Here is a 15,468-nt window from a genome sequence, read left to right on the forward strand (position 1 = left end):
AGAAGGGAAGCAGTATATTTACAAGGAGAGATTGCAGAACTCTAGGTACAAAAGGATCAGGTGTCTTGGCATATGAATCTCAATGTTAGTGTGCAGGTACAATATAGTTTGGAAGATGACTGGAGTGTTGGCATTCATTACCAAGAGTCTATGGTATTTTTATAGTTAGGGTGTTAGTTGAGACAACATGAAGAAAGTTGGAACAAGTTAGGCCTATATCCATTGTAGTTTAGAAAATTGATCTGATACAATTTTAAGGTCTTGACAAGATGGATGGATGGGGGCGGGGGGGCTAGAGCTGGGGTCACAGTTGCTAAAAATATAGAGGTCTTGCTTTTAAGCCAGAGACTGTCTTTGGAAGTCTTGACAGCAGTAAAGGTGGGGTATGAATATTTTTCAGGGAGTGGGAGATTGACTCCCTTAGACCATAGCACAGTACAGGCCCTTCAGTCCTCTCTGCTGAGCTAAATCCAAACCCAAGATCAAGCTATCCCACTCCCTATCATTCTGGTGTGTTCTATGTGCTGATCCAATAACCACTTGAAAGTTCCTCAAGTCTGACTCCATTATCACAGCAGGCAGTGCATTCCAAGCCCAACCACTGAGTAAAGAATGTACCCCACATCCCTCTTGTATTTCCCACCATGAACCTTGATCGTTATGCCCCCTAGTAAAAGCTATACCCTGAGGAAATAGTTGATGGGAAGATAGTATCTGTCCCCCTCATAAACCTCTATTAAATTGCCTCTCATTCTCCACTCTGAGAAAAGCCCCAGCTCCCTCCAACCTTTACTCATAAGACCTACTCTCCAAACCAGGCAGCATCCTGGTAAATCTCCTCTGCACTCTCTCCAATGCTTCCACATCCTTCTTGCGTAACCAGAACTGCACACAATATTCCAAATGTGGTCTCACCAAGGTCTGGTATAGTTGCAGCATAACCCCACAGCTCTTAAACTCAAACCTCCTATTATAAACGCAAAGCATCTGAGGTTTTTTGATCAGCCATGCTATTGAGTCCCTGAAGCTTGCTCAGTGACTCAGCGTTACCACTGCTCCTAACTTGTATGACCAGGTGACTCCAGCTGATCTCGTAACCACTTCATCCTTGCTTAATAACTACAAGAGTAGTTAGTTACATTGGCTATAGTAGTAGAAATGTCAAGTCTCCTTTCTGTAATGAAGAAAACTATTTGAAATGGCTGCAGAATAGATGCAAGTGACCAGCAATTAAGTTCAACGTTTGAGTACAGCCTGATGTAAAGGTCAGCAAGTTCTTTTATCTTCAAACAATCTGAGATCTCTACCTGTTTCTAATTTCTTTCTGAACATTATAATGAACACCACTTCTTTTGTGTTTTGCTGAAGTTGATGTTTTGTAGGATCAAGAGAAACCAGATAGGGGGAAGTTGTTGCATGTTCTGTATCTGAAGTGCTCAATTTGATTTTGGTCTTCATTTCAGCATCCATCATGTTCTTGACAACATCAGACCAAGAATTCTCTACTCCATTTTCCCAGCGCTCCCCATACAGCATCATCTGTAACTTGTTTCACTTTTATGGAGTGGTGACCCATATGTTGCTACCTTACCTTGATCCCATTATTAGCCTCCAAGTCTTGACGACTCGTTTAGTGTCGTCTACGATGACTTTGTCAATTACTCTGAAGCTCTCTCCTATCCTGATCTGTTCTGCTCCATCTTTTCCCATCTGTTCACCATCTATATAATCCATGGCATTTCTGCCCTTTCAACACTGAATGTTTCAGATCCATTTGCAATGTACACAAATCTTAATGGCATTTACACTGATGTGATTATGTATTCCTGCCAATGGTGCACTCCCACCATGGGTTTCAGTGGTGAAGGGTGTGTTTGACTAGTAACATTCTCAGTAGAACCATGAGATTTGCAGCAGTGGGAGGTAGTGCAAAGACCATGGAGAGAGAGGGGAAAATCCTGCCCACTGTTCTCAGATACAACCAGACCTGCAGAATCTTACCCAGTATTTTATCAAGGAAATTAAAACCTTGGCTGTTCATTGGTTATGTGACTGATCTTTATCGTCGCATTACGTATTGTCTTTAATAAGCAAGGGCTACACCCTAGGTGCATTGCTTTTAAGTTGGAAACCCTGAACAGGAAAATGTCAACCCCAGCGGATAAAAGATTAAAGCCCTTACAGAAGGAAAACCTTGCATTGATGTAGTACCTCATGATCTTGTGACTTCCAAAGTACTTTGCAGTCAAATTCAATTCTTTTGAAATGTAGTCATTTATTACAATGTGGGTTGCCAATTTGTGCACAGCCAAACTCCCATAAACTTAACAGACCATCTGTTTTTGATGTGGACTGCTGGATAAATGGTTAAGGCACTTGGAAGATCTTGGAAGTAGTACCTTTGCATCTTCTACATCTACTGAGTGCCTTGGTTTAACATGGCAACCAAAAGATTGCAACTCTGACAATGTAGCATTCCTTCACTATGGCACTGGAATGAAAGTAACTTGTCTTTTACATATAACTTAAATGCATATTTCCTCTTGAAATTTTGGATGTTTGTAATAATTCAACCCAGGAAATTTCACCCCCTTCTGAGTTTTGAACTGATTGCTCCCTGTGTTGGTTGAAGATCCATCTGGGGTTTTGATTTGAACAGAACAGCCTTCCTCTGCAAATAAATCCAGAAATTTTTTTTGAATCTTTGGCATGAGAGCTAAAAGGAAATAATGAGGCAAAACTGAACAGTATTCCTCCAGTTTGAGCTATTTGCTTCTGGTCTGTGACTGAAACATGTACCAGGCTTCTCCTTGTCCAATGGTTGAAGAATTTAAATTACTGTTTTAAGTCACTTATGTCACTGAAACAACAACTAAACCAAAAATAGAATAACTGGCATTAGATCCCCTTCCATGTAGGAATTTCTTAAGGTGCTTCACAGATGTGTAAGGAAAAAGTGCTGAGAGATTTTGAAATGCTGGTCTACAGAATTGAGCCTTGAAGTGGAGATTTTGTGGCATGAACCATAAGATACAGGAGCAGAAGCTGGCCATTTGGCCCATCAAGTCTGCTCCACAATTCTATCATGGCTTATACGTTTCTCAATCCCATTCTTCTGTCTTTTTTCTGTAATCTTCAATCTATCTCAGTTTTAAACACATTCAGTGACCTGGCCTCCACAGCCCTCTGTGGCGATGAATTCCATAGATTCCACCACGCTCTGAAGAAATTCCTTCTCATTTCAGTTCTCACAAGTTGTCCCTTTGATGCTGGACCCTCGGATCCTACTTTTCTCTGCAGTTTCACAGAGCAAGATAAAAGCACAACATCAGAGGTTGTAGTGAAATGTCAATGCTGTATGAATTATTATTGAACACTTCTATAAGGATACGTATGTCAGCCTTGCAGCTGGTGAAGCTGCAGTTGTGCCTTGCCTGGGGAAAGATCTTTCAAATAAACTTTTTCTCTCATGGCCAGTCCTGGAAAACGTTATGTCCCTATCGAGGAAAACAATGGTAATTTAACTCAAGGCATCAAAAAGTGATTTTACTAAGCTGTTAATGAACCCTGTGGCATATTTAGATTTTAAAATGGCATTTAGGACCTAAATTCATGGGAGCTGAATAATAAACTGACTCAAGTTCCAACCTAATGATTAAATCAACACATGATACCTATTATTCAGCATTGTTGCCTTTCCATTCTAGTGATTGAAATTTGAGATGAAGGCACCTGAAGTGGAATTGAGGTTTTGTTAGAGTTGGTACTGTGGTGAGTATGGAGCCAGCAGAAAAAAGTTAATTGGTTCCTCTATCAGGAGTGTATAAAAGACAATAGCCTAGCAATATTGTCTTCCCTTTATGCTGTTAAATTCTATATTTGCTACTTATTGCAGCACCAAATGCACCATCTTTATCCAGTTTTCCTGTAGAAGATTGGGCCTGTAAAACTGCTTTGTGCCCCTCTTATCCTGACTCATTCAGCCACTGTTTACTTGGAATCAGTCAACTATTCAACAACCACTGCCCTTTGCAGTTCATTCTGGCCCTTTATTGGAGACCATTGCTTTGGGATATTGTGGCTTTGTCTGTAACTTGGTTTATGGATGTTGGACTAATTGAGCCCGAGTTTGATAGTTTTGTTTGTTCGATAAGACTATATGCTGAAAGGATAGTTCAATGGAGTTGAGGTGTAATCTGGAGAGGATCAAAGTCCCCAGAACAGTGCTGTTTTGTATAGAAATATAGGGATGATTACTTAGCAAAGAATATGGAAGTGTTGCACCTTGAGAGGTTCAAGTATATTTCAAAGGTTAAACATCATTTTCCACTGTACAATTATAGTATATCAAAAATCAGTACTTTGGTTTTGTTGCCATGCAAACTGCAGGTGAAACTGAAGAGCGAAATAGTAAATGGGAATTGAGCAGCAAGAGCGAGTGAACAGTGGCTCTGAGCATTATTGTAGATTAATTTTCATACTGTAACACTATCATTATTATCCAACAATCCATGCTTCACACTAGAATGACATTTGTGTGCCATGGCATTTTAAATGAATTGTAATAACGTGAAAGATCAGTAATACAATATCTATGGCACACATTTATCAGTGTGGAGAATGTTACCTCATTATAATCGGATTTTAAGATTGTACAGCATAAAATAATCACCACCTGGATATATTCAAGGGTGTAATTTATATGTGAGGTTCAACGAGCTTAGGTTTCAGTTTTGTTAACTTGCTTATAGTACTATTTTTACATTAGAATGCATGTGCTGAATCAGTTACATAGATTTTCTTTCAACAATCTCATTTGATAGTTCATAGCATTTTTGTATAACAGAAGATATGTAGTAGAGGAAATTGCTCATGTGTTTAGATAACATTGCTTAGATTTATACAATCTCAGCCTGAAATGTTTCAATTCATCCAAATATCTTGGGCAAGTTGTAAGTATTTTGGAAACTTTCTAGAATCTTTTTGGTTTACCAAATCATACAAAATCCAAGCTGTGGCTGAACATTTTGAACATGAGTAAGATGAATGTCCCCCTCGCTTTGAAAACTCATTACTAAGTCGAGCTGAAACATTCGCCCCCTCTGCCACCTCCCCCCACCAACCCCCCCAACCCTGACAGATGCTGCCTGACCTGCTGAGTATTTCCAGCATTTTCTATTTTTAATCCAGATTTCCAGCATCTGCAGTATACTGTTTTTTTGCCTGATTTTAAGATGCCTTGAATGATCATTGGTAGAAGTTACTTTTTATGTACGAGACCTCTGAGTGGATTTTTTGCTATGGTAACGTATTCTTCAGACTTCCTGTGTCCAAACTGCATTAGGAAACACTAATTTTTAAAAATGAAAAATTACCTTTATCCTCTAAACTCTCCTGATTTCTTGACTGATGTTTATTCACTGTGCTTTGGTTCTACAGTGCCTCACTTTTTTTGGACGTTGTCCACAAGGTCCTTCTGCACCAGTTATCTTAGACCGAGTGTTAGGAAATTATTTGCTCATGCCAGACAGATGCAGGTACAATATTGTTGTTATGCCATTTTTGAATGATTTTTATGTGGGGTTATGGGAATAAGGTCTGGTTAAGATTATGGTGGGTGCAGGCTCGATGGGCTAAATGGCGACTTCCTGCACCATAGGGAATTTATGATTCTATGACTTTGACAATGAGAGCAAAATAGCTTCTGAGCAGGGATATCTTTGTCACTCTGTCAGCAGAATAGCCTTACAATGCAACTCTCCTGATGTGTCTGTATTTTCTTCAGTTGTTTGTTCTGGAGATCTTGAAGTTGCTTCTCATTCAGGTCACTGAATAATGACCTCTGAACCTCACCACCAACTGGTACAAATTTTCCCAGTATTTGTATCAATGCTGGATAACAAAATTTTTAAACTCATTTGAGGGGTGTAGTTGGTTGGACCAGCATTTATTTCCTGTCCCTAATTGCTCTTACAAGGCCATTTTAGAGGGCATTTAAGGATCAACCACATTGCTGAGAGTCTGGAGTCACACGTAGGCCAGAGCGAGTAATTCAAATATCCTGGAAAACCATTCTGTTCCTTGTCTCCCTGAATCTTTTTGTGTAAAGATGCCTCTCCACAACATGTATTCCTCCCTCTGCCAATACTGTCATTCCTCTTGCCTATATTTTTTGGTTCCCTCCTGAAGACATATGAATTCAAATTTATTTAGCATCCTAATGTCCAAAGGCACTGGTGAATGAGATGGGTTTTTATGACAATCATTTTCATGGTCAGCGTTAGACTTTTAATTCCAGATTTTTACTGAATTCAAATTTACCATCTGCCATGGTGGGATTTGAATCTGGATCCCAGTGAGAATGCCGCTACATCACCCACCCCCATCAATGTGCACTTGTTTAAGAAGCCTTTAACCTATGATACACTGTACCATGACTACATATACATCTCGATCCAGTTCCAATGGTCCAATAGGAAAGTAAATGCCCCTAACTTGTAGCTAGAATGTGGGACTCACCATCATAAGGAGTAGTTCAAGTGGCCAGCAGATGCGTTTAAAAGAAAGCTAGGTAAATACATCGTGGACAAAGGAAGAGGTCATGTTAATTGATGAAGAAAGTTGGGAAAAGGTTCGTGAGGGGCATAAATACTCAGTATGAACCAAGTACCGTGTGGTAAATTCTTTGTACTCTTTGGTGTCTGTCAGTCCCCTTCAATGTACTATGCAGTGTTAACTGTGTACGGAATTCAGGCCAACTTGTCTAGGCTGGTGCTTATGCTCCACACAATTCTACTCTTTCCCCCGTCCTTCAACTAACCCCATCAATATAATCCTGTATTCCTTTCTTCCTCATGTTTGTCTAATTTTGCCTTGAAGTGGCAGAGTGGTTAGTACTGCTACATCAGTGCCAGTGACCCAAGTTCAATTCTGGCCTTGGGTGACTGTGTGGAGTTTGCATGTTCTCCCCAAGTCTGCTTATGTTGCCTCTGGATGCTCCAGTTTCCTCCCACAGTCCAAAAATGTGCAGTTTATGTGGATTGGCCATGCTAAATTGCTCTTAGTGTCCCAACATGTCTCGATTTGGGGGATTAGTCAGGTAAACACATGGTGTTGCAGGGGTGGTCTGCTGGAGAGTCAGTGCAGACGTGATGGTCCAAAGGCCGCCTCCTGTACTATCAGGATTCTACAAAGAGGAAAAGAAAACATCCATGTTGTTTGCCTTTAACTGAGTTTTTAGTGGGTTCTGCATTCTAACCACTCTGTGTAATATATTTTCTTTTGAATTTGTTTAGGATTTGTTTTTATTTTTAATGGTTGTGGGCTGACTTTCAAGCGTGCATGTTTTCTCTGTTTCTACCCTATCAAACTCATTCATTATCACGAAGACCCCTATTGGACCACCCCCCTCAGTTGTTTCCTCTCAAAGAATTTTGATGAAACGTGACCATAATGTGGTAGAATTTAGCATTCGGTTTGAGAGTGAGAAACTTGGATCAGAAAGTATTACAAAGGAATGAGGGTTGTGTGTTGGGTTACTAAAGGAAGTAGTTACAGATATAGTGGATGCACTGGTAGTAATCTTGCAAGAATCCTTACATTCTGGGCAAGTCCCAGACGATTGGAAAGCTGCTCAGGTAACATCGTTCATCAAAAAGGAAGGGTGACCAAAATAAAGGCAGCTATGGGCAGTTAGCTTAACATCTGTCAATGGGAAAAAGATATAATAGCAGAGCATTTAGAAGTACATAATATCAAGCAGAGTCAGCATAACTTCATGAAGGGAAAATCATGCCTGACAAATTTATTACAAGTCTTTGAGGTGGTAACGAGCAGGAAAGATAAAGAGGAACCAGTAGATGTAATATACATGGATTTCATTATATTCACTGGAGATGAGAAGAATGAGAAGGGAGCTTATTGAGATATGTAGGATTCTTGGGGCTTGACAGGCTAGGTGTTGAGAGGTTGTTTTTCCCCTTGTGGGAGAGACTTGGACCAGAGGGCATACACTGAGTAAGTGGTCACCGTTTAAAATGGAGCTGAGGAGGATTTTCTTCTCTCGGGGAAAGTGAGTCTGTGGAATTCTTCGTTGCAGAAGGCTGCAGAGATTTGGTGGTTAAGTCTGTTCAAAACTGAGATACACGTTTTTAATCCATAAGTGCATCAATGGTTATGAGGGTAAGGCAGGAAAATGGAGTTGTGGGTTATCATTTCAGATTAGTCTTGATCTCATTGAATGGTGGGGCAGACTCAATGGGCTGAAGGGCCTACTTGAGCTCTCACATCTTGTGATCTTATGGTCAAACAGCATCATGAACAATGAGAATCACCCTTAGTATCAGTATTACTGTTGGATGCATTCAGGGATCCTCGAATGCAGAATGAAGTTAGTTCCTGAATTTAATTACGCCCTTCGTTCTAAGAATTTTGAGCAGGATTTTAACGTACGGACGAGGAAATGCACTCCAGGTGGACTCATCGATTATTTTAATGCATTGGCTAGTTTTTAAAATACGTAAAGTTAAATCTCCATGATAGTTTAATTTTCAATGTTTACTATTTCTCATTTATATGTAATTCTTATTGTGCGAGCAATGTACCCAAAACAAATTCCCATACAGACAATGAAGTGAAATTGAATTTTCTAGAGGGGGAAAAAAAAGCCATTTCAATTTTTGCTCATGGGTGTAGCTTCTCAAATCTGGTATCATTCTATAAATCTTTTCTGGTGCTTTGATATCCCTTTTTATAACACCAGGTCTGTTCAGAGTACTCCCGAGTGTGGTCTGATGAAGGTTCTCTTAAAGATTTAATGTAACTTCTCTGCTTTTTAGTTCTGTCCTTCAGGTAATAAACTCCAGTGCTGTGTTTGCATTTTTTTAATGGTCTTATTAACCTGCATCATATTTTTAGCAATCTGAAAAGTGTTGAAAGTATATGGGTTTGCCAACTAATAGGAGCAGGTAAATTCATGGAAATTAATTTGACCCATTGTGATGGGTTCATCTTGAAAGGGAGATTACATTAGTGATATTAAAAGTTTCCATTGGCATAAAATCACTGCCTTTTGTTACTTGCCCTTGCTTTAGCACCAAACTGCAAAGTCAGCTTTCGATTCTGTTTCAATCTCTTTAACAAGCACTTTGGTTCTATGTCATGAGTAGGAATGTCACCACACTTGGGTACATTGTATTGAGATTGATATGAAAGACTACTTAAACTATTACTCAAATCTGCCAAAAAAAAATGATCTGAAGGTGATATTTTAAAACCTGTAGACTGATTTAGTCTTTGCATTCTGAATCTTTATATCACTCTGACTTTGTACATTTGTTTAATTAAACTTGTGCAAAATTTAGCCTGAATCAATGACATGACAGCGTGATATTTAGTGCCTTTTGGAGCAGACAGGAAAATATGATTGGTATCTCTTGTGGTTTACACAAATGAAAAGGCAACTGTTAGTCTTGTGAACGGTTATGCCATTTACACCACTCAAAGCTCATTGGAGACTCAACTGTGCTTGTGGTATTATCTTTTTGCTACCAATCTACAGTTTAAAAAAAATCCCAAATCATAAAGACATTACAGTCAAACTCTTTAATCATTTGTGACAACACTATTTGTCCAGCAGGGGTCACTGATCAGCAGTTGGGAATAGCAATCCTTGTAGATTTCCTCTCCTTGCTCTGTTCTGCAATTTTGTTTTCCATTTCACACACATCAGCCTCCCTATTGAATTTTCTTCCATCACCCCTTCAGGCAGTGCAATGCAGACCATAGCAACTCACTGCATGGAAGTTTTTTTTTTCATCATGTTGCTGCTGGTTCTTTTTTGTCCTTAAATCTGTGCTCTTCTGATTGACCTTTCTAACGGTAGAAATAATTTCTCCTCATTGCCTTACTCAAAATCATAAGGGGTTTTGACAACCTGTCCAAAATTTTTAAATTCTCAGCTTAATGAGAATAAACCCAACTTCTCCTTTTCTCCACTGCAGTCTCATATCACGGAATCATTGAATCCCGACAGTGTAGAAGGAAGCCATTTGGCCCATCAAGCCTGCACTGATCACAATTTCACCCAGGCCCTATTTCCATAACCCCTGTATTTACCCTGCTCATTTCAGACATGAAGGGGTAATTTAGCATGGCCAATCCACCTAACACGCAGCTACCTTTTGGACTGAGGAAACCAGAGCACTCAGAACCCATGCAGACACAAGGAGAATGTGCAAACTCCACACAGTGAACCGAGGCTGGAATTAAACTCAGGTCCCTAGTGCTATGAGACAGCAATGCTAATCACTGTGTTGCTGTGCCACTCTGTCCCTGATGCATTTCTGGTAAGTCTCGTTTGTACACTCTCTCCACTGCCTTCTCTGATCTGTGCTGAGTCATAAGGCAAGGACAGGACTAATCACTGAATTTAATTACATAGCCTTCTATTTAAATATTCTCTGATCTTGATATGTACGACACAATAAATTGTTTGTGGTATCGTTTTGGACCAGGCTTGGGTTATACTGATTAATGTGTCATGTGTTCAGCCTCTGGAATTTTTTCAATTGAAAATCTATCCACCTTGCCAATTTCATTGTAGATAACTTGTCCCAGTTAATTTATATTTAGGCATGGGCATGTGAATCACTTTCCATGTCACTTCAGAGTGAGAATGGTCAATGTTGATTAGTCAAGTTTAAAAAGAATATCACCCCAAAACGGTCAGGACTATCAAATGTTTGAAGATGGCAGAAGTAATTCAGGCAGCTTTTTGGCATATGGAGAATCCTATCGACATGAGAGAATTCCACAGTGTTCAAGGTTTTGTTTGCCTGATTTGGCAAGCCCTTTCCATATGGCTTTCCTGAAGCCGTGGGATCCAGCCCACAGCTGAACTCTGACAGCTTCACTTCTTCATGCGAAGATTAGAATCTCCCCCTAATTTAAACCACAAATGTTCTTGAACACAAAACCCATGTGGTATTCCGGTGCAACGCCAAGGGCGTGCTATGTTGTCTTTTAGATAAGATATTAAACTGAACCCTGTCTGCTCTATCTGATGGCAGTAAGCATTTCCCGCGTATTGAAATAAACTGAGGACTTAATGAGGCTTCAGAACAAAAAGGCTTTATTGTCAAAGCAACAATTAACTCAAGGCTCCTTCCCAACCTGGCATACGCACCTTGGCACTTGATAAGCTCAGCTTCCCACCTCAACACTCTATAAGGTCTGGCCTGACCACATGGTCTTGAGGGAAGTTTTTTTTTATTTATTAGTCACAAGTAAGGCTTACATTAACACTGCAATTAAGTTAGTGAAATTCCCCTCATTGCCACACTCTGCTGCCTGTTCAGGTAAATGCATCGAACCGGCACATCTTGCAAACTGTGGGAGGAAACCCACAGAGTCACAGGGAGAATGTGTGAACGCCACACAGATAGTGACCTAAGCCAGGAATTGAACTTGGGTGCCTAGTGCTGTGAGGCAGCAGTGCTAACCACTGTGCCTGGAAAGGGGTCACATTACCACACTCCTTCTCTCCCATCCTAAATCCTGAAGTCACTGAAGGAGAAATTTAAAAAAAAATTAACACAAACAAAAAATATTGCAAAAAAAAATCAGGAGGAAAACCCTCATGACAGCTTGGCCTAAGTTCAGTCAGTCTGATTTTTGAACTCTTGTGGAATATCTCAACTCTGATCGAGGTTTGTCTGGATATGAAGAATCAGGTCAGGCCAGGCTAGGGTGATTGACAAACTGGCAATCTAAGGTCTAGATCGTTTTTGGTCGCTGTTGTATTCTTCGTTACTGAAATGACTGGCTGTTGTGGTTCCACATTTACGGCTGGGATCCCCACTCCCAGTCCAGGTGGGTCTACCTGTACTGCTGGAGTCACCTGTTGATCCCTTGTATCAGGTATCACTTTCCTCCTCACATGATCCACATGTTTCTTGATGTGATATTCTTGCATCTCTACCATATGGGTGACTGGTCTTTTTCCGATTTCTACCAGCCACACGTGCTGGACCTGCTGCAAAATTTCAGACCGTGACTAAATTTCGATGATGGAAAACTTTGTTGCCCTTCCTTGAGTCATCATTATCTTTGAGAGGCTGCGCTTACCTTGCCTCCATCATCATTGATAAATATGGGAATATCATATCCAAAGGTGTCCTTAACCGACATTGCATTAGCAGCTTGTTTGGTGTGACCTCTGTGGTCACATTTGGTGTGAAGCGCTGACAATCCATAAAGCTAGAAATCGATTTACTGTTTTTTTTTCAGTGAGGCCCTAAAAGTTTGCAAGCCACATTCACTAACCTGTTTGATGCTAGGTGGTCAAGTGCTCACCTAACATGGCAAATACTATTTGATTTGACAAATTTCCGATAGTCATCCACTATGAAAGATATACCATTTGTCTGATACTAAAACCTCTGGGATAAATGGCAAAGATTTGTCTCCGTTTATCAATGGTGGCAGGGGCTGTCATGGATTTCAGATGGATACCCGGCCACTTTGTGGGTCCACTACAATCAGAAATGTATGGTTCATAAATGATCCTGCAAAGTTGATATGCATTCTTACCCAGCAGCACCTTGGCCACTCCCAAGGGTGTGGATTAGCCAGTGGTAGCAAGGTTTGTTGAACTTGATAACTGGGGCATTGATGAACCATGCTCTCTTTCTCTACATCAAGGCCTGGCCACCAGATGGACAATCTCTTGGCTTGTAATTTCTCCACCCTTGCATAACTATTTTTTAACCTTTGACAATACGGAGTCTCTTTCTGTCCACTCCCTTTTTGTGCTTCTCAGATACATTTGTTGGCTATGGAACCTCTTTCATGGTTTATATTTTGACTTCCAAAGGGTGCAAACCTTTTGTATCTACCCTAAAATTGAAATAGGTACCTTTTTTTGTTTGCTTTAACGGCCTCCTGTTTAAACCTAACCCATGCTTCTTGAAATTGCTTCAAAACTTCCTCCACGTTTGCCCCATGCTTCTGGTGAGGCTCTTGTAATTATGAAGTTATCCAGATAAAGCACTACTTGGAATGCATTGTAACAGATTTTTTTATTGTACATTGAAAAATGGTACAGGCTGATTAGACTCCAAAAGGCAGGCGTGTATATTGGTATAAATCCTGTTGATGGTTACCAATCTGAGACTCTTCATTCAAGCATGACTGAGGTCTAACTGAGTATTTTAAACCTCCAGTTGGTTTGGCGTAGAGGTCTTCACTTTTACAAATAAGGTATCTGTTTGGCTTCAGTTCCTATATTAACTGTCAATTTATAGTTCCCACAAATTCTTATAGTTTGATCCGATTTTAGGATAGGGACTATGGATGTGGTCCATTCTGAAAGTTGAACGTGGTTTATGATGGCTAAATCTTCCAGTCTATTGAGTTTAACTTCAACGTCATGAAGAACCTACGGCACACCATGAACCCTGAAAAATGGTGTAGCCTCTGCATTCAAATATATTGTTGCTTTCCTTTTCCATCCTAATTAATTGTTGAAGAGCTTGGACTATTTATATAACAATTCCTGAAACACTCCATCTTGCTGATTTAATATCTCTAATCAATTCATCTGCTTCAACTAATCACATCTCATTGAACAAGTTTGATGACTCTTAATTCGTAAAACAGGCAACTGTGCTTTTTGTTGTATCTGACACACAGATAATTTTTACGTTGGCACGCTTCCTGGGCGTGTCCTCCTTCACACTGATGACAAGCTTCCACCTTCGATTCTGTCTCCCTTTTATTGGACTCGCCAGGACCTGTGCGTGGGTTGGCCTTCATAATAGTCATTTCCTGTCCCAGCTTCCTTCATTTGCCATGCCTTGCAATTCATAAAATCCCAACAGTGCAGAAGAGACCATTTGACCCTTCAACACTGTGTTGTCTGTCAGACTAATCTTAGTCACGGAACCTCGCTGCCTCCTCTAGCCTCACAGATTTACTATGGCCAATCCACTTAACCTGCACATATTTAGACTGTGGGAGGAAACCATACCACCCAGAGGAAAGCCACACCAACATGTATAAACTCCACACCATCCCCCAAGGCTGGAATTGAACCTGAGTCCTTGACGCTGTGAGGCAGCAGTGCCAACACTAAGCCATCGTGCTGCTCTCATTCACTGACATGCTGTTCTGCATATTCAAATACGTGAGCCAGCTCCCATGCTTTTTATAGAGAAATTTTGGTCTCTGCCCTTAACTTTTTTTTATATAAAAGGTTGATTCAAGAAACAGCTTCTTCCCTGCTGCTATCAGACATTTAAATAGACCTACCTTATATTAAGTGGATCTTTCTCTGCACCCTAGCTCCAACTGTAACACTACATTTTGCACCCTCTCCTTTCCTTCTCCCCTAATTACTCAGTGATACGCTTTATGTGTATAGTGTACAAACATCAAAACTTTTCACTGTATCCCAATACATGTGACAATCATAAATGCAATCACATGTCACTCCTAACGCACTGCAATATGGTTAACTTTCAACTGCCCTTGTAATAACACAACAAGCACTCAGGTGAAGGGCAACTGGAAATGAGAAGTAAATACTGGTCAGCCAGCACCACCCATATCCAATGAATGTAAGAAAAATTTGCATTTATGCAGTACCTTTTACAACTTCAGGCAACTCTCAATGATTCATTAGGAAAGTGGTAAAGTTTATTAATGTCAGAAGTAGGCTTACAGTAACACCACAATGAAATTCCCTGGTTACAACATTCCAGCTGAAGGAAAATTTAGTATGGCTAATACACCTAACCAGCATTTTTTTTTGGACTGTGGAAGGAAACAGGAGCCCATGGAGGAAACCCATGCAGCCATGGGAGAAGGTGTAGTCACTCAACCTTCAGATTGAACCTAGGTCCCTGTCGCTGTGAGGTAGCAGGACTAGCCACTGTGGTAAAAGCAAATTACTGCTGATGTTGGCAACTGAAACCAAAAAAGAAAATGCTGGAAAATCACAACATGTCTGGCAGCAGCTAACTGAGCTGACATTTCAAGTCCAGATGACTCTCTGTCAAAGCTAAAAGACAGAGAAAGTGGGACATATTTATACCACAGGGGAAGGGAATGAAAGATGAGTCACAGCCCCATGAACAAGGGGAAAAGCTGTTAATGGCAGTTCATGGAGAGAATAAAAGGTGTGAATAGCCAAATGGCAGAGACGCTGAAATCAAGAGGGTAAGCTGTGACACATGAAAACATGGGGCGAGAAGTAAAATTGAGAGAAAAAGTGGGAGAAAAGGTAAGGAAATGGGATAAAATAGGGGAAACGAGTGGCAGGGAAGAAAATTCAAGATGATGAAGTAAAAGGTAGAGAATAGTTAAAAATGAAATGAAAACAAAGGGGTCAAGGTGGGGTAGAGCTAGTCATCTGAAATTGAATTCAATAGTCAGCCCAGAAGGTTGTAACGTGCCGAGCCAGATGAG

The sequence above is a fragment of the Carcharhinus amblyrhynchos genome, chromosome 18, assembly GCF_965287045.1.
Source record: "Carcharhinus amblyrhynchos chromosome 18, sCarAmb.v2.hapA, whole genome shotgun sequence".
Taxonomy (NCBI): Eukaryota; Metazoa; Chordata; class Chondrichthyes; order Carcharhiniformes; family Carcharhinidae; genus Carcharhinus; species Carcharhinus amblyrhynchos.